Source organism: Aquarana catesbeiana, linkage group LG09 (genome assembly GCF_042186555.1).
Source record: "Aquarana catesbeiana isolate 2022-GZ linkage group LG09, ASM4218655v1, whole genome shotgun sequence".
NCBI lineage: Eukaryota > Metazoa > Chordata > Amphibia > Anura > Ranidae > Aquarana > Aquarana catesbeiana.
This window is the reverse complement of record NC_133332.1, coordinates 289,493,659-289,512,420: the sequence shown is the minus strand read 5'-3', so window position 1 is coordinate 289,512,420 and position 18,762 is coordinate 289,493,659. Positions and strand designations below refer to the sequence as shown.

The 18,762-nt window shown below is 41.0% G+C and overlaps 1 protein-coding gene and 1 pseudogene across 3 annotated transcripts in view; both read left to right on the top strand.

The window, feature by feature from the left end:
- The window catches only part of IKBKG (inhibitor of nuclear factor kappa B kinase regulatory subunit gamma), a 107,976-nt gene that overhangs the window by 47,266 nt on the left and 41,948 nt on the right, over positions 1 to 18,762 (top strand). The window lies entirely within an intron of this gene.
- LOC141109071 (U2 spliceosomal RNA) lies at positions 11,895 to 12,065 on the top strand (annotated as a pseudogene).

The following is an 18,762-nucleotide window of genomic DNA, read 5'->3' as shown; positions in this document are numbered from 1 at the left end:
ATCTGTTAATCAGGTGTTAAGGTAAGATAGAAGAACCTTAGATGTATCAGTAAGTGTTTATATATAGTGGATAAGGCTTTGCTCATATCACCATATCTCAGTAGAGCCTCCAAATCTCCAACCCGCACACGTGAACTGGAAGAGCCAAACTTGGTGCAGAAGGCATGTCGAAACTGTAGATGTTGAAAGAGGTGGGAATTGGGTAACTGGTGTTGGGATTTTAAGGGATTAAATTGTAACAGCACCCCATTCCTAACCACAGCTCCAACTGTTTTTTTTTTTTCCCCCAAACTTTGTCCAAACTATTGGGTCCGCATAGGAATAAAAATGGGGCAGCTGAGGGTTTTTCTATAGCAGCAAATTGGGGGACACCACCTGTCCTAGTCACCTCGCATACTTGGACAGTAGTACGCATGAACACTGGAAGGGGATATGGAGCTCTACACCCTCTAAATACCAGGTGGGATAGTGCCTTCTATGAACCCACAATAGCAGCCTCATCCTCCTGGTTGTGTCAACCACCTGTGTGCAAAAACCCACCAAAAAATAATGAGAAAAATTTGGTATTGCCAATCCCCCTGCCATTCATGGCTGTTGAAGTGGCCTTTCACTCCTTTAAAGGAGACAGTTGAGTTATTTTGTGGGGACAGCAAATTTACACTGTTATACAAGCTGTAAACTCACTACTTTACATTGTAGCAAAGTGTCATTTCTTCATTGTTGCCACATAAAAATATATAATAAAATATTTACAAAAATGGTGAGTCCATAACAGAAGATAATAAACCGATATTGAACAAATTTTGAGGGGTATGAGAAATCCTTTTGGGACGAGTACCATCATCCCTGTCACAAGACACAATTGCAAATAATTAATTTGGGACTTTAATAGGTACCAGTATAGATATTTTTGTATAAATTATATTTTATTTTTCTTTGCTATCATAGCAAAGAGATAATGTTCTCCAAATGCTGTGTATTTTCATGTATTGGTAGATTTCACTGCCATCTAAACACTAAAGTGCTCGCCATACAAAGTGGATCTTTCATTTATAAAAGATCGAAAGTTCATCTGTATATTGGATAATGTGTTACCCAGCATCAATTTAAAGGCTTAGTTCATCTTTCTGAGCGTGTTACACCCATTTTTTAGGATGTAACATATCAGCATGCACCCCCGATTCTCCCCAAACCCCCCCTTTTCCTCTCCACGTACCCACTGCCATAGTTCAAATACAAAATGACGCTCCGCCCCCACACGGTCACATCATTCATTCTGTTTCCTGTGACTGGGTAGGCTACAAGTACCATCAGTCTTAGCGGCTGACAACTTGGTGATGAGTGCTCTTGTAGTTTATTGATCTTTCTGCTCTTGAGTAAATGCTTAACCTTTTAGAAGGTATGGGCAGACAGCTATCCTTTGGCTAGTCTGCAGAAGCCTGACATTGCACCCGCGATCTGCTAATCAGGGGTACAATACTCTGCATGCTCCTTAGAAAATAAATAAGTAAATGCACTTTTTTCTTTTTTTACCTGTAACAAAGAGTGAACTTATCCTTTTGATCCAGTCAAAAGAAATGTTATGGCCAAACCATCTCACAGACAATGTGATGTTTCACTGAAGGTACCTCTGTGGGTGACTGAAAACTGGGTACAAAAGAGACAAGAGAACCTTAATGTAAACAAATAACCAGGTCCAGATAGCTTACTCCCATGTATCCTAAAGCACACGATCGGATTTTCCTACGGGAATTGTGTGTTGACAGACTGTTGGCCTAAAATCCGTCCGTTTGTACGCTCCATCTGACAACAATTGTCCGATTTTCCGTGGACAAATGTTGGATGACAGGCTTATAAATTTTCCGCGGACAAGTGTCTGTTGTCGGATTTTTCGATCGTGTGTACACAAGTCTGTCAGACAAAAGTACAAACCTGCATGCTCAAAAGCAAGGACAAGCCAGAAGCGGTCGGTCTTGTAAACTAGCGTTCGTAATGGAGAATTTGTGACACGGCAAATTATGAAATCTCTCAATGCAGCGCACATTCTCTTCTTCTTTAATGGGATAATAATGAAGCTGCTTTGCTGGTGATACTGATGGAGGAGTTCTGCCAAACATATTTTTAAAAGGCTTTTATTTTCTAGTGATATGAAAAATAATATTATTATGCTTGTGGTGTGTGTGTGTGGGTGTGTGTGTTGTGTTTTTTTTTTTTTTTTGTTTTTTTTTTTCGGGCAAGTTCCCACAACACCATTATAGCGTAGTTTTTAAGATCAAAGATACAACTATGTTGGTGTTCCTTGTTAATTTTACATTGGGAGTAGGCAGTTACATTTAAAAAAAACTGTCATTTGAAGTAAAACACATAGCCAAGTATTATTCTCCACAATTTTTTTTATTGTGCATTAAAAAAAGAAAACAAATAAAATTAGACATGCTATCTGCCAATAGAACTTAACCAAAAAGTGAATTCTATGCATCCAAAAATATAGAAAATATACCTAATCAAATCATTATTCAACCAAAAAATAAAATAAAAGCCTCATGCATGTGTCCTGCTTCCTAATATAGGGGGTCAACAATGCCAAGAGTTGGTGAAAGCAGGGGCCCGTAATCTGGAGAATATTCTGAAAATCATCTGGATTATTCTCCTAAAACTCCCGCAGCAATGGCATATGACATAATTGGTCACGATTAATAAAGCAACCAATTTTTGGTCCAAGAAATCCTCCTCCTCCTGTTCCTGGACTGGACTTGGGTTAAAGCAATAACTCCCAAGGCCAATAATAAATAACGTTATCTCCTCCGGTTCCGCAACATGGCTGGTTGACAAACGGATGTTCAAAAACGAACTGAAAAGCGCAAAATGAAAAGCGCGAATCAACACTCACCAAACTTCTACTAACATGAAATTAGCAGAAGGCGCCCAAAGGGTGGCGCCTGACAATTGAACTTCCGCTTTATCGACTCGTAGTACATCTAGTACGTCACTACCTTCGTGTTTGTTGGTAGACAGTTGTGTACCGTTTGTATGCAAGACAAGTTCACGGCACACGCCCTTCGGACAAAAGTCTGATGCTTTGTCTGCGGAAAATCCAATCGTGTGTACAATGCTTTAAAGTGAAATTAAAGCTTTTTTTTTTTTAAAATAACAAACATGTTTATACTTACCTGCTCTGTGCAATGGCTTTGCACAGAGCAGCCCAGATCCTCCAATTCTTGTGTCCCCTGCTGGTGTCCTGGCTCCTCCCTTCTGCCGGGTGCCCCCACAGCAAGCAGCTTGGTGTACGGGGACCAAAGCAGGTGCACTCCCGACCCACGGCTCTGTTTGTCCATTCACACAGAGCCGTGGCTCGGCCCCACCCCTTCCGTCTCCTGATTGGCTCACTGGTTGTGATTGACAGCGGCAGGAGTCGATGGCTAATGCTGCTGCCAAAAGCCAATCGGGAGTGCGAGTCCTCGGAGAGGCAAGGCTCTCGTGGACCTCACTGGTTCAATAGGGGGCTGAGGTAAGTATTAGGGGGGCTTCTGCACACAGGTTTTTTACCTTCATGCATAGAATGCACAAAGGTAAAAAACGTTGTGCCTCTAAAACCACTTTAAGGAACTTGGCTCAGTTCTAGGCAAGCCACTTTTTTTTTTTTCTTTCAATATTTTTTTATTAAGTATTTATGAAAAAAAGGGAGAGTATACAACTTGTACACAAACGGTAGTATCAAAATAGAGAGACGATATGGTCCCACAGCACTGGTGGGTGATATCAGTATATCAATGACAAATGTAACCTGCAAAATAGCGTATCGTAATATTAACTTCAATCATCAACAACCACAAGAGCTCGTCTGTCACACAGAGATAAACCACCTTACCAGGGCTCCCAAGAAGTCCGCACAAGAAACAGAAAACAGACATAGCTCAGCATTTCCATAACCCACTGGCCAGCCAACATGGATCACAATCGCTTTCAAGTACTACATACCATATCGCAGATATGAAAACCATAGAAATCTAAAGAAGAAAAGAGAAAGGAGGAGAGAAAAGAAAAAGCCAGGGAAAGCTACCCAAGAGGTCTGTCAGAGAACCCAATGCCCCGTCTCGCACTCTTCAAGTGTCCAAAGGTTAGAGGTATTTAGGCCAAAGGTCCCAAACATAACCAAACCTAGCAGATCTGTCTTTCAGTATACTAACCAGCTTTTTATGTAGCATGATCCAAGTCAGCGTACATTTCATTACCGCCAAGTCAACTACCAGTTTCTTTCAGGCAGTCGCTATAGCGATTTTGCTGCACTGAACATAAAATAGATGATGGCCTGGGTATGTTTCACTATTTCTACTTTTTACAGACCTTACTGACTGAAATGGTACCAACTAATTGGGGTAGAACAAATGTGCTACCAGTTTACAAAAAAGGATCAAGATGCCAGGAAACTAACCAGTTATCTTAACATCAGTAGTATATAAGGTATTAAGGAAATGTTAAGGGACTCAATACAGAAATTTGTCTGTGATAAAGGTATCCTAAGTGATAACCAGCATGAATTTATGAAAGTCAGACCAACCTGTTCTCATTCTGTGAGGAAGTAAGTGAGAAATTTTTGATGGTGGAAATTGCATGCCGAGTGTGGTTCAGGATATATTGGCCACAAAACTAGATAACGGCTACCATATTCTATAACAGCAGTCACATAGGAATCTAAGAGGAAGCAAAAAAAAAAGCAGCCACCTGTTCTACATCAGAGTTCCTTATGTTGTAATTTGGGACAAGACGTACTGGGTAATAGACTGTAATTGACGTTATGCAAAAATTTCCTGTGTGTGTAGTGACATAATAAAATCTATATATATATTTTATGCACAACTGAGGTTGTCCAGCTGTAGCAGATTCATAAATTAATACATACAGCAGTTGTCGGCAAATTCCAGGAACCAGGTAGACACCTTCCTACCTCTTAGAAACTGATCCTTTGCATAAAATAACGCAGTGGTCCATTATTGGTTACTTGTGAGAGCTCATTTCTTTACACATGTGCTACATGCCTTAGTTGGGCTGAAGGGTGAGCACAATAATACAAGTAAAGGCACAGGGAACTAGAGCAACATATCCCACAGTGTTGTATAGGCATAAAAATGAATAAGCATAGTGATCTATGTAGGAAATGTAAGGTGATAATAGTCCATGATCTTTAAATCTGTTTTAACAGTCCAATGACCATAAAGGGTGGTAGTGGAGGGTCCAACACTCAGGGCTGTTGTCATATGGGAACAGAAACCATGTTCCAGTTGCACTGAAAAAACACAAGGAGAGAGGCGCCTCTGGGTGCAGTTATAGGACAAGTTTAATAGACACTTAACATAGGCAACTCACATTTGAGAAGTCCTAATCAGGCATGGAGAAGTCCCAGCAAGGGGGAGATCTGGTCATCGGTTGACAGCCCAATCTTGTGGGGGAGAAGCGCTAGGCTCGCTACAGCACTGCTAGTTGTAAGAAGCCGGCCGCGGTGGAGACAGCTCAGGACGAGGCTTGAGGCGCAGTTGGTAGACAGGCAAGGATGGATGTCACTGGAAAGCAACGCGTTTCTTGAGCATGCACACTGCGGATGACACGGCAGCCGCGCTCCTTTTTCAAGCTGACTTGTGGAACTCGGGGCGCTGCAATATAAAGTGCATAGGAGGGAGGGGTCAGTGTAATCTGTACATAGTGATTGGCAGCACACAGAGGCAATAGCTGACTCTATATCTTGGTAAGAGACATCACTACATAATGGCAATTATTAAACGAACAAGGGGCGGTGAGGTTAATACCGGCTAATTAAAAGCATTTAAACAGTGACTTTAAAAAAGGTAATAAAAAGACATAATGTACCATGACAAATATATAGCATGCAGCAACATTATTACCGACGACTAAACCATATAAATACTCATAAAAAATCACAAATGATAAATCGTGAATGATAGGAACATGATTATAAAACTGCATAATTATACAGCAAACGTTACAATAAATAGGGGAGTCAAGAAAATATAATTCAGTTATTTTGTATTAATTTTAATTATTTTATTACCTAATTGATTTAGAATTAGTTATTAAATGGGGGGGGGGGGGGGGGTAGATTTATTTACTGATTTTTCCTATAATCAAGTAATCAATTTATATAGATGGACAGTTGGGCCATTATTAGTAGCAGAAGTATATACAGAATATATACACAGATGTATACATACATGTACTTATATACACAAGCATTTCCATGATAATCATGCTGTTGATAGATGATTCAACATGGGAATAAGGCAAGGAAGGGAGGGAGGGGTGGGGGGGGGAGTTTATTATTGAAAGGGAGAGAAAGGGGGAGGGGATATAGGGAATTGAAAAATGGGAGTGAGGATTAATTTTAAAGGAATTAGCAGAAGTAATTATAATGTAAGCAATCATATTCTTCCCGGTCAGAATTGGCATAGCCAATGCAAAATAGATGTTGATTAGGTGTAAAACACTGCATATAAGCAATATGTACACAACCATACATATAGTTGTACATAGATCGTGACGGTATCGTGTTCAACTGGTAATAGAATAACAAAAATATTGATAAATATATATTGATGACTACAATTAAAGGGAGATGGGGGTCTAAGATTGAACGTGACCATACTTAAGAATACCCGCCATCCCCAAAAGGAAGACCAACCGGAGAAAGTATAGATATAAAGTTATTAGGTATATGGCATAGATGGTATAAAATACAAACACAGGTAACGTGTCTGCCTTTTTATAGACCAATATACAACTCATACTAAAGGATGGTGGCTATCTCGATCCCTTCGTTAATATCTGCTGGTGAGAGAACATCTAGATTATAGATCCAGTATGTTTCTGTTTTTTTTTAAATCTTTCAGCTGCAGAGAGGGATCTAGGGATCTGCTCGATTACCCATACTTTTAGTCCAGTGATGGATTTGTGATGGACGTTTGCAAAATGTCGCAGGACACTATGTGGGTCCTCAACCCCCCTCGATAAATCGCCTATGTTCACCAAACCTCTGCCGTAAGGCTCAGATTGTTCGGCCAACATAGATAAGACCACAAGGACAAATGAGGCCATACACCACAAATTCTGATGAACAATTATAAAATTCTTTGAGTTGGTAGGTTTTACCTTTTGGTACAGAATGATTTTTGACCATGCTGTACAAACTTGCATGTTTTGCACGGTGCTTTACGACATTGGTACATACCTACCATTGGTATTAGTACAGGCAAAGTTGGTGGAGCTATAGTAAATTTAAATTTGCTTGGAGCAATTTTTTTTTTTTTTTTTTTTGCAAATTTGAGGCCCTACAGTATGTAACCCTAGGGAGTGTGGGGAGAATGGTTTTCAGGTGCGGGTCTTGTATGATATCCCAATGGTTTGATAGTATATTTTCCATCTTTTTATATTGTTAATGGAATGTAGTAGGTTTGTTACTACATTCCATTCACAATATAAAAAGATGGAAAACATACTATCAAACCATTGGGATATTATACAAGACCCGCACCTGAAAACCATTCTCCCCACACACCCTAGGGTTACATACTGTAGGGCCTCAAATTTGCAAAATAAAATCGCTCCAAGCTAATTTTAAATGTACTATAGCTCCACCAACTGTGCCTGTACTGATACCATTGGTAGGTATGTACCAATGTCGTAAAGCACTGCAAAACATGTAAGTTTGTACAGCATGGTCAAAAATCATTCTGTACCAAAAGGTAAAACCTACCAACTCAAAGAATTTTATAATTGTTCAACAGACTTTGTGGTGTATGGCCTCATTTGTCCTTGTGGCCTAACAATCCGAGCCATACAGCAGAAGTTCGGCGAACATAGGTGGTTTATCGAGGAACGTGAGGACCCATATAGTGTTCCATGACATTTTGCAGAGGTTTATCACAAAGCCACCATTGGACTTTAAAGTATTGGTCATCGAGTAGATCCCTCTCTGCAGCTGAAAGATTCAAAAAACCATGTGCCAGAGAAACATACTGGGATGGCGGGTATTCGTAAGTATGGTCACGTTCAATCTTAGACCCCCATCTCCCTTTAATTGTAGTCATCAATATATATTTATCAATATTTTTGTTATTCTATTACCAGGTGAACACGATACCGTCACGATCTATGTACAACTATATGTATGGTTGTGTACATATTGCTTATATGCAGTGTGTTACACCTAATCAACATCTATTTTGCATTGGCTATGCTAATATTGACCAGGAAGAATATGATTGCTTACACTATAATTATTTCTGCTAATTCTTTTAAAAATTAATCCTCATTCCCATTTTTCACTTCCCTTTATCATTCCCCCCCTTCTTTCTCTCCCTCTCAATAATTAACCCCCCCCCCTTCCCTTATTCCCATGTTTAATCATCTATCAACACCATGACTATCATGGATATGCTTGTGTATATAAGTACATGTATGTATACATCTATGTGTATATTTTCTGTATATACTTCTGCTACATCTGTCCATCTATATAAATTAATTACTTGACTATATAATTAATTACTTGATTATAGGAAATCAGTAAAATAAAATAAATCGAATGCCTGATTATGACTTCTCAAATGTGAGTTGCCTATGTTAAGTGTCTATTAAACGCACCCTATATCTACACCCAGAGGCGCCTCTCTCCTTGTGTGTTTTTTTTTTTTTGTTGTTTTTTTTTTAAAGGGTGAGCACATAGCCCGTTGAATGCAATAATGCCATTTGCACTTGTATTATCTCAGAATAGGTGGAATGCTGTCACAATAAGCTGAAGAGCCTCTTAAAAAAATGTAGGTCTGCTAGCGTTCGGTGTCTTTTTTGAATACTTAAATTCAATAAGGAGGTTAACCTGAGCTCTTGTAAGCCTTGTACATACGATCAGATTGTTGGACAAATTTTCATCAGTTTTTTGTTGCATGCTAGTCTAAAATCGAAAGTGAAGAGGTTACTCGCCATCAGAAAATTTTCATACAACAGAATTCAACATCAGAAGTGACATAATGTGTTGAATTGTTTTGTATGTGTTCTTTCATTTCTGAGCATGCCTAGTCTTGCTCTTCAGGTTTTTTGTGTTTTTTTTGGGCCGAAAACTGTACTAATGAAAAGAAAATCGGACGTGGTTGTCTTATCAGACAAAAATTTGAGCCCGCACATCCAGTTTGTCTCGTAATCGGCTGTCAAAAGCAGCATACTAACGATCAGAATGTCGACAGATCGTTTAGCGGACGAAATTATACTTCAGTTTTTATGTTTTTGTGTACGGGCCTGTAGTCTTAAAGCGTATTAAATGTAGAACCATTTCATGAGTCAGTTGGTGGATGCCCCACCTAGAAATAAGGCTCTGCTTGAGCTACTAATTACAAACACAGATGTGGAAGTGAGGGAGAACCTGGGAAATGGCAATCACATGGTAATTACAGTAAGTTCACAGTAAATCACAGGAAATGGAGACATGAGGGTAAGACAAGACTGTTGAATTTCAAGAGAGTCCCAACTTTACTAAACTACACTCCATGCTTCAAGACACTAAGAGATTTATTTACTAAAGCTGGAGAGTGCAAAATCAGGCTCACTTCTGCAAAGAAACCAATCATATTCTAACCTTAGCTTGCTGGCTTAAGCTTTGGCAATAAAACCTGGAAGCTGATTGGTCATAAATTGGTTTTCTGCGTAGGAATGCAGAAGCGAGCCTGATTTTGCACTCTCCAGCTTTAGTAAATCTACCCCTAAATCTGAATATATTCTAGAATCAAACACTAAGGAAAAATGAGAGTGCTTTAAGAACATAATTATTGTTAGCCAGTATATTCTGAAAGGCAACAAATATAAAAGAACTAAAGTTAAACCTGGAACTGTAAGTTCTTCTGGTCTGTTTCTGCTGTCTTAAAATCTCAGATGGGATGTGGGAGGAATGCTCTGTATATATTGGGTATAGTAATTCATAGCGGACTACTTTAACCAGTTGACCTCCAAGATTTTCCCCCCTTCATGACCAGGCAATTTTTTCAATACGGCACTGCGTTGCTTTAACTGACAATTGCACGGTCGTGTGACACTGTACCCAAATAAAATGTATGTCGCACCACTTCCTTAACCACTTAAGGACCAGCCTTGTTTTGGAATTTAGGTGTTTACATGTTTAAAACAGTTTTTTTTTGCTAGAAAATTACTTAGAACCTCCAAACATTATATATTGTTTTTTTTCTAACACCCTAGAGAATGGCGGTCATTGCAATACTTTTTTTCACACCGTATTTGCGCAGCGGTCTTACAAGCGCGCTTTTTTTGGGAAAAAAATCACTTTTTTAAATAAAAAAACAAGACAACAGTAAATTTAGCCCAATTTTTTTTTTAATTGTGAAAGATAATGTTACGCCGAGTAAATTGATACCCAACATGTCACGCTTCAAAATTGCTACTCATGTATCCTACTCAATCCTACTCATGTATGCGTTCGCTTCTGAGCGTGAGCTCGTCGGGACAGGGCGTTTTAAAAAAAAAATTTTTTAATTTTTCTTATTTATTTTATATGATTTTATTTATTTTTACACTGTTTAAAAAAAAATATAAAAAAATTGTGTCAATTTTATTCCTATTACAAGGAATGTAAACATCCCTTGTAATAGAAAAAAGCATGACAGGTCCTCTTAAATATAAGATCTGCAGTCAAAAAGACCTCAGATCTCATATTTACACTAAAATGCCATTAAAAAAAGTCATTTAAAAAAATGACATTGAAAAAAAATATGCCTTTAAGATGTATGGGCGGAGGTGACGTTTTGACGTCGCTTCCGCCCAGCAGTGTCATGGAGACGAGTGGGCGCCATCTTCCCCTCACTCGTCTCCAGGCACAGCTAGAGGACAGACGCGATCGCCTCCGCCGCTACCGACGGCTCCAGTAAGCGGCGGAGGGCACCGGATCGCGGCGGGGGGGGCCTTCTCCCGCCAACAATAAAAGTGATCTCGCGGTGAATCCGCCACAGAGACCACTTTTATCTTATCCCTCTCCTCATGCCAGGGTACTAGGTGTAATCCTAGACTCTGACTTGTCATTTCAGCCCCAAATCCAATCGTCAAAAGTTTGTAGAATTCACCTCCGTAACATCTCTAAAATTTGCCCCTTTTTAACAAATGAAACCACCAAGCTCCTCATTCACTCCCTTGTTATCTCTCGCCTTGACTATTGCAACTCCCTTCTCATTGGCCTGCCTCTCCATAGGCTATCCCCTCTTCAGTCTATCATGAATGCTGCTGCCAGACTTATCCACCTTACCAACTGCTCAGTGTCTGCCAACCCTCTCCTCCAATCCCTACACTGGCTCCCAATCACCCAGACAATTAAGTTCAAAATACTAACCACAACATACAAAGCCATTCACAACTCTGCCCCGAGCTACATCACCAATCTTGTCTCCAAATATCACCCAAATCGTCCTCTCCGCTCTTCTCAAGACCTCCTACTCTCAAGCTCTCTCATCTCCTCCTCCCATGCTCGTCTCCAGTATTTCTCCAGCGCCTCTCCCATCCTCTGGAACTCGCTACCTCCACTAGTCAGGGCTATCCCCTACTCTTGCTACCTTCAGGCGATCCCTGAAAACTCATCTCTTCAGATGTGTATTCTGCTACATATTTTTGGTTAAAAAAAATCCCAATAAGCGTATATTGATTGGTTTGCGCATGCGCGCCACAGACCCAGAAGTTTCAGATCACGTACTGGGTACGTGATCCAGTGCAGCGGTGCCACCTTTCCTCCATATAAGTTATACAGATACAGACGGCAAGTGGTTAATGGGTGTGTTGTCATTAGTTGTATGAGCTTTTGTCATGCAGATGTCCGCTAACTGGCTTAATGTATCATTGTCGCTTCTCGGCCTTTTGGCTAAGATCAAGTGTAGTATCTGTTCCTATCAGTTTCCAGAGGAGGCGCTGTGTCACTCTCTTGTTGGGGAGGGCCAGCAAATCCAATGGTGTTATAGTGCCTGGAAGGACGGTACTCAGCAGGGACTATGCTGAGTTGCCTGACAGATAGTAGAGCTGCACAATTAATCGTTAAAAAATCGTGATCTCGATTCACCTCCCCTGAGGATCTCTCCTGCTGAGTTTGCCGATTCTTTCATATAAACAAGTTGAGAGATTATCTGTTCACTCAGCTGTCAAAAGAAAACATCCAGGCAGTCTGCCAAGTTTAGAACTTGAAACATTGTATCTAACTTCCTTCTTAGATCAAAGGGATAAACTTCTCTGTGTAAACAAATAACCTGAGCAGTCTGCCAAGCTTTAAACAAGGTGTAAATGCAGGAAGTTTAACCACTTAAAGTCTAAATCTTTTTCTGAGACTTCTTTCTTAAGTTAAAATCAATATTTTTTGCTAAACAAAAATTACTTGGAACCCCCAAACATTACAGAAAATATATATATATATATATATATATATATATATATATATATATATATATATATATATATATATATATAAATTATTATTATTATTCATTTATTATTTTTTTTAGCAGAGACCCTAGAGAATGAAATGGCAGTTGCTGCAATATTTTATGTCACTTTTATGTTATTTTATGTCACACTGTATTTGCCCAGCGGTCTTTCAAATGCAATTTTTGGGGAAAAAATACACTTCAATAAATAAAAAAATAAAACGAAACAGTAAAGTTAGCACAATTTTTTTTGTTTTAATGTGAAAGATGATGTTACGCCGCGAGAATCGTGAGAGAATCGTGATCTATCCTCCAAGCAAAAAAATCGTGATTCTCATTTTAGCCAGAATCGTGCAGCTCTAACAGATAGACTGGGGACCGGCCAATGGTCTGAGCCGTCTGGAAGGGTGCTCCTGGTGAGGATGGGTGCTGCATCTTGGTCTGGCCGGAGGGTTGGGTCCCTGGCCTTCTGGCCTGGATTGTGGTAACTCTAGCTATAGACAGTTATTTGGGTAAGAGAACGCTTACTCACCTTTTGCTGGTGAGGGGGAGTGGTTAGTATCTACCCAAATGTGAAATTGGAAGGGGTGATGGGAGTGACGGTGGAGCCTATGGGGCAAGGGCTCTCACCAAGCTTCGTGAACCTCATGCCTTTTCTGTCTGCGGTGGGGGCTGTTGTGGTCTAGGCTGTGGGCCAGGGTTGGTCTTGAAAGCCTATGGAGTATGTGCCCCTGGAGTGGCAGTCCAGGGGTGCCAAATAATCACTGTGAGTGGCAGTCACTTTGATTTTGAGGCACCATGGTCACTGCACGGTTTTTTAGCACCTGCCTCTTGGGCCGGGCCTTTTGGCTGGGACCAGAGGAATTTTTTATTCCTGGCCGGAGGGCCTGGTCGTTGTTTTACACAATGGCCACCTTTTCACTCTCTTCTCCACTATCCCTTCCCCCACTTTTTATTTATTTTGATTGGAACCTATGTTTGTCATGTCTTGTTTTTGTACACGTTTGTCTCACTGTGTGACGAGTAAGGATGCGGGTCCTCGGGCCAGCCCTGAAAGTCTTGGGAAGGGGTGGACATGGCCTTTTGGCTTAGTTCGCCCTCTCTCATGGGGTCTCCCTTCGGGGGAGCCCCACCTAGTACTTGGGTGGGTTCTGTTTCGGCAGGCCCTCCAGAGAATGGGGTCTGTCTTGTTTCGGCCAGATAGACCATTGTAAAGTACCTTTGTCCCCGTCTGGAGCCTAACGCCCCGGGAGATCAGGGAATTGGCACGTCTGTGTACCCGTTGCACTTTTTTGTAACCACTCTTTATGTGTGTGCACATTTTTTTGGCACCGGGTGAAGTTTTTTGGGTGTGTTATGCACGCCATAGACGTGCATAACATCTTGCCTACATCCCTATCTGTATTTTTGAAAACTGTAAAAAAAAAATATATATAAAAAGTTTAATCTGGGTGGCTTAATTTGAGTATAAAACCGCATATTAAAAAATATAAGGCCAAGGGGTCACCAACACTACAAAGAATGCAATAGGAAAAATGTAGGAGTATGATCACGAAAGCGATAATAGACCAAGAGAGACACATAGCAGAGGAGAGTAAAATTTAACCAGGTTTTTGCTAGACCATTATTCTTAATCTTTAACCACTTAAGCCTTGGACCATTTGGCTGGCCAAAGACCAGAGCACTTTTTGCGATTCGGCACTGCGTCGCTTTAACTGACAAATGCGTGGTCGTGCGACGTGGCTCCCAAACAAAATTGACGTCTTTTTTTTCCCCACAAATAGAGCTCTCTTTTGGTGGTATTTGATCACCTCTGCGGTTTTTATTTTTTGCGCTATAAACAAAAAAAGAGCGACAATTTTGAAAAAAAACCACATTATTTTTTACTTTTTGCTATATTAAATATCCCTAAAAAATATATAAAAAAACATTTTTTTCCTCAGTTTAGGCCGATATGTATTCTTCTACATATTTTTGTTAAAAAAAACTCGCAATAAGTGTATATTGATAGGTTTGCGCAAAAGTTATAGCGTCTACAAAATAGGGGATAGTTTTATGGCATTGTTATTAATTGTTTTTTTTTTTTAACTAGTAATGGCGGCGATCAGCGATTTTTATCGTGACTGCGACATGGCGGACACATCGGACAATTTTGATACATTTTTGGGACCATTGGCATTAATACAGCGATCAGTGCGATTAAAAATGCATTGATTACTGTAAAAATGTCACTGGCAGTGAAGGGGTTAATGTGTGTCCTAGTTTGTGTTCTAACTGAAGGGGGATGTGGACTGTGCAGGGAAACTAACAGATCCTCTGTTCATACTCTGTATGAACAGAGGATCTGTCAGTTCTCCCCTCGGAGAACCGGAAGCTGTGTGTTTACACACACGGTTCCGGGTTCTCCGTGTGCCCCGTGCGATCGCTGGAGCCCAGCGGTGATTGAGACTGCCGGGCACTCGCAGTGATGCGGGGGGCGCGCGCCCTAGTGGCCACAGGGTGAAGCGTCATTTCGCACAGCCGTGCTATTCTGCTGCAGTACAACTGCGGCGGCTGGTCGGCATGTGGTTAAGGACCGCTTACTGACCGGAATATACTGGCTGATTGGCGAAAAGCTAACTTGGTACCAGTATTCAAAAAAGGTTAGAGATATATGCTTGAAAACTACAGACAGGTCAGCCTAACATCAAAAGTTTGTAAAGGGACTTTATTCAAGAATTTGTTGATGAAATTTGTATCATTAGTAGTAACCAGCATGGATTTATGAAGTATTGTGTGTGCCAAACCAACCTATCAACATTCTATGAGGAAATGAGCTATCATCTGGATAGATATGTGTATGCGGTGTCTGCATTTTACCAATGCATTTGATACAGTTCCCCACAAACTCCTAATTTACAAATTTGCAGTCTGTTAGCATTGATGACAGTTTATGTACCTGGATAGAAAACTGGTTACAGCAACACGTCCACAGGGTGGTAATAAATGGCTTAGATTCAGAATGGTCCGGAGCCAATTCTTTATAACCTGTTTATAAATTATGGAGGTGGGTATTAATTGTTCAATCTCAGTGTTTGATGATGATACGAAGAAAAGTAGGGTAATAACTTCACAACAGCATATAGCAAGTTTACTGGAAGACCTCAATACAATAGAGGGTTGGACAACTACATGGCAAATAAGGTCTAATTCTGATAAATGTAAAGTAATGCACTCGAGGGCTACAAATACGAATGCAGGTTACTTGCTAGGGGAAGAACTCCTGGGGGAATCAAGGATGGAAAAGGATCTCTGGGTCCTAGTAGTTACATGGTTAGTCTGGTTGAAAAAAGACACTAGTTCAAACAGTAGTAGATAACAGGCTCAGCAATAGCATGCAATTCCAAGCTGCAGCAAGCAAGGCTAGCAGACTAGCCTTTGCGATGGCACCTCCTATCCCTTTTAAGGGGTTTCAGATGCTGGGGGCGGGGTGTATGATCATGAGACTGCCGTGATTGGCTGTCTTTGCTCGCAAGAAGCGATCGGGAGCTTTCCATTAGCCGTTGGTAACTATGCTGGGAGCATGCAGAGCGGGCACTCTTGGCACAGCTGTCTCTGCAAATTGGTATGCAAATATGTGGCCTCGGTGCCAAGGCCCTCCCATCGAGAGGCCACATATTTGCATACCGTCGGCACCTAGGGGTTGAAAAGTATCTACTGAAGAGAGAAAACTATAATTCTACCACTTTACAAAACTCCGGTTCAGCCACATCTTGAGTATACTGTCCAGTTCTGGTCACCAATCCTCTGGAGAGATTGGGTGACTGGAGGACCTCTGTGATGAGGAACGACTAAAAAAACCTTAAGCTTGTTCTCTCCAGAGACCAGGCATTTAAGAGGGGATATGATCACAATATGCAGATATCCTATTGGTGATCCTAGCATAGGGAGGAACCTGTTCAGTCTCAATTTGTTTAAGAGGACACGTGGTCACTCAATGAAACGCACACACACACTTTTTAGGGTTTTTCCCTTCCCTCTTTTACCTAGTGATCTTGCCTGTAACACTCCCTCCCTGTATTAGAGTGCCTCCACTCTAGATGAAGGCGCAACAGAGACCCCTTTTAGACAGCATCATTGTAAGTCTGGGGAGAGGGGAGTATTGGAAGCACTTTTAGATTTAGATACACTAACAAATTGAAGCTGACGCTTTTATTAAAATTATTGCAGTAATAGTTTTGTTCCTTTTTTTTAGGATAAAGGTTTTACATGAATAAATATAAGTTCACTATAATTACCCCTCTCAGTGGTTAATTGTTTGACTCAATCCTCCAACTGCTGCAACATGCAGGACAGCTTTTTCTGTTGAAAAACAACAGACTTACTGGCCAGATCAGCAGGTAAAAGAGCCTTAAAAAAAAAAAAAAACTAAAGCAGCCATCACATCTAAGAATGTAAATCCTAAGTATATAATTAGTTTTCTAAAGTGCTGTATATCCTAAACAATCGGAACAACCGCTTTTGTTCTCCATCAGAAGAGCACCATAACAGGGTGACGACATTGAAGCACATTTTGAAGATGGGGGCAGAATGTTTTCACCCCGATGCAGGCGGTGTCTGTACATATTCTATTGTGGCAGAATCAGTGGATAATAGGTTATAGCCAGACCATTGTTCCTAATCTTTGCAGACAGCATACTGATAGGATTGGTACCAGCTGATTGGAGAAAAGCCAATGTGGTACCAATATTCAAGAAAGGACAGAGACAAATCCCTGGGAACTACAGGCCAGTTAGCCTAACATCAATCGTTGGTAAATTATTGGAGGGGATGCTAAGGGACTATATCTAAGAATTTACTGAGGAAACAAATATCTTAAGTAGTCATCAGCATGGGTTTACGAAAAGATTGTTCTTGCCAGACCAATATGCTAAAATTCTGCGAGGAAGTGAGCTGCCATCTAGACAGGGGAAGGCCCGTGGATTTAGTTTACCTGGATTTTGCAAAAGCATTCGATGCAGTCCCCCATAAACGCTTAATCTACAAGCTGAGGTCTGCAGGCATGGACCATAAGGTTTGTTCTTGGGTTAAAAACTGGTTACAGGGGCGCGTCCAAAGGGTGGTGATAAATTACATGTACTCAGACTGGTCTGGAGTGGTAAGTGGGGTGCCCCAGGGTTCTGTCTTGGGACCATTTCTATTCAATTTATTCAGAAATGATATTAAGAATGGGATAAGTACAGTATTATCAGTGTATAACATGCACTTTTTTCCCCTGAAAATAGGGGGCAAATCACGGGTGCGTGTTATACGCCGATAGTGTACCTTGGAGCGGAAGGAGGGGGACGAGCGTCGCCGGAATTCATGAGCCGTCCTCTCCTGTTTATTCTCCCACTCAGCTCTCACGTCACACACACACACAGTCTAGCCTCCGCCACCGGCATTGGACCAGTATTCTGTCTATCACAGGAGCTGGTCCAATGCCAATGGCGGAGGTGGGACTGTGTGTGTGAGAGCCGAGTAAACAGGAGATGACGGCTCGGTGATTTCCTGCATGGTTCAGGCTCCTTTGATGAGAGATGGTGAGGCTGCAGATGGGCATTGAGGCTAAGAAACGGCTTTAATCAGGCTGCATTGATGGGAGATGGGCTGCAGATGGACATTAATCAGGCTGCATTGAGGCTGTAGATGGACATTGATCAGGCTGAGGATGGACATTGATCAGGCTGCGGATGGGCATTGATCAGGCTGCGGATGGGCATTGATCAGGCTGCGGATGGGCATTGATCAGGCTGCGGATGGGCATTGATCAGGCTGCGGATGGGCATTGATCAGGCTGCAGATGGACGCTGCATTCATTGGCACTGACCCTCAATTTGCTTCAAAGTTGTTTATTTAAAAAGTACGTTTTTTTCTTGAAACTTCCCTCTTAAAATGAATGTGCATGTTATACGCCTGTGTGTGTTATACGCCGATAAATACGGTAGCTCAAACTCAGTTTTTGCGGACAACACAAAATTAAACAGAGCAATAACTTCACATCAAGATATATATAAATTTTGCAGAAAGACCTGAATAAAATATTGGAGTGGGCAACTACATGGCAAATAAGGTTTAATGTGGAGAAACGTAAAGTAATTTGGGGGCAAAAAACACAAATGCAAACTACTCACTAGGTTGAGAACTGATGGGGGAATCAAGGATAGAGAAGGATCTGGGGGTCCTAGTAGATGACAGATTGAGCAACAGCATGCAATGTCAAGCTGCAGCTACCAAAGCAAGGAGAATATTAGCCTGCATTAAAAAAAGGGATATA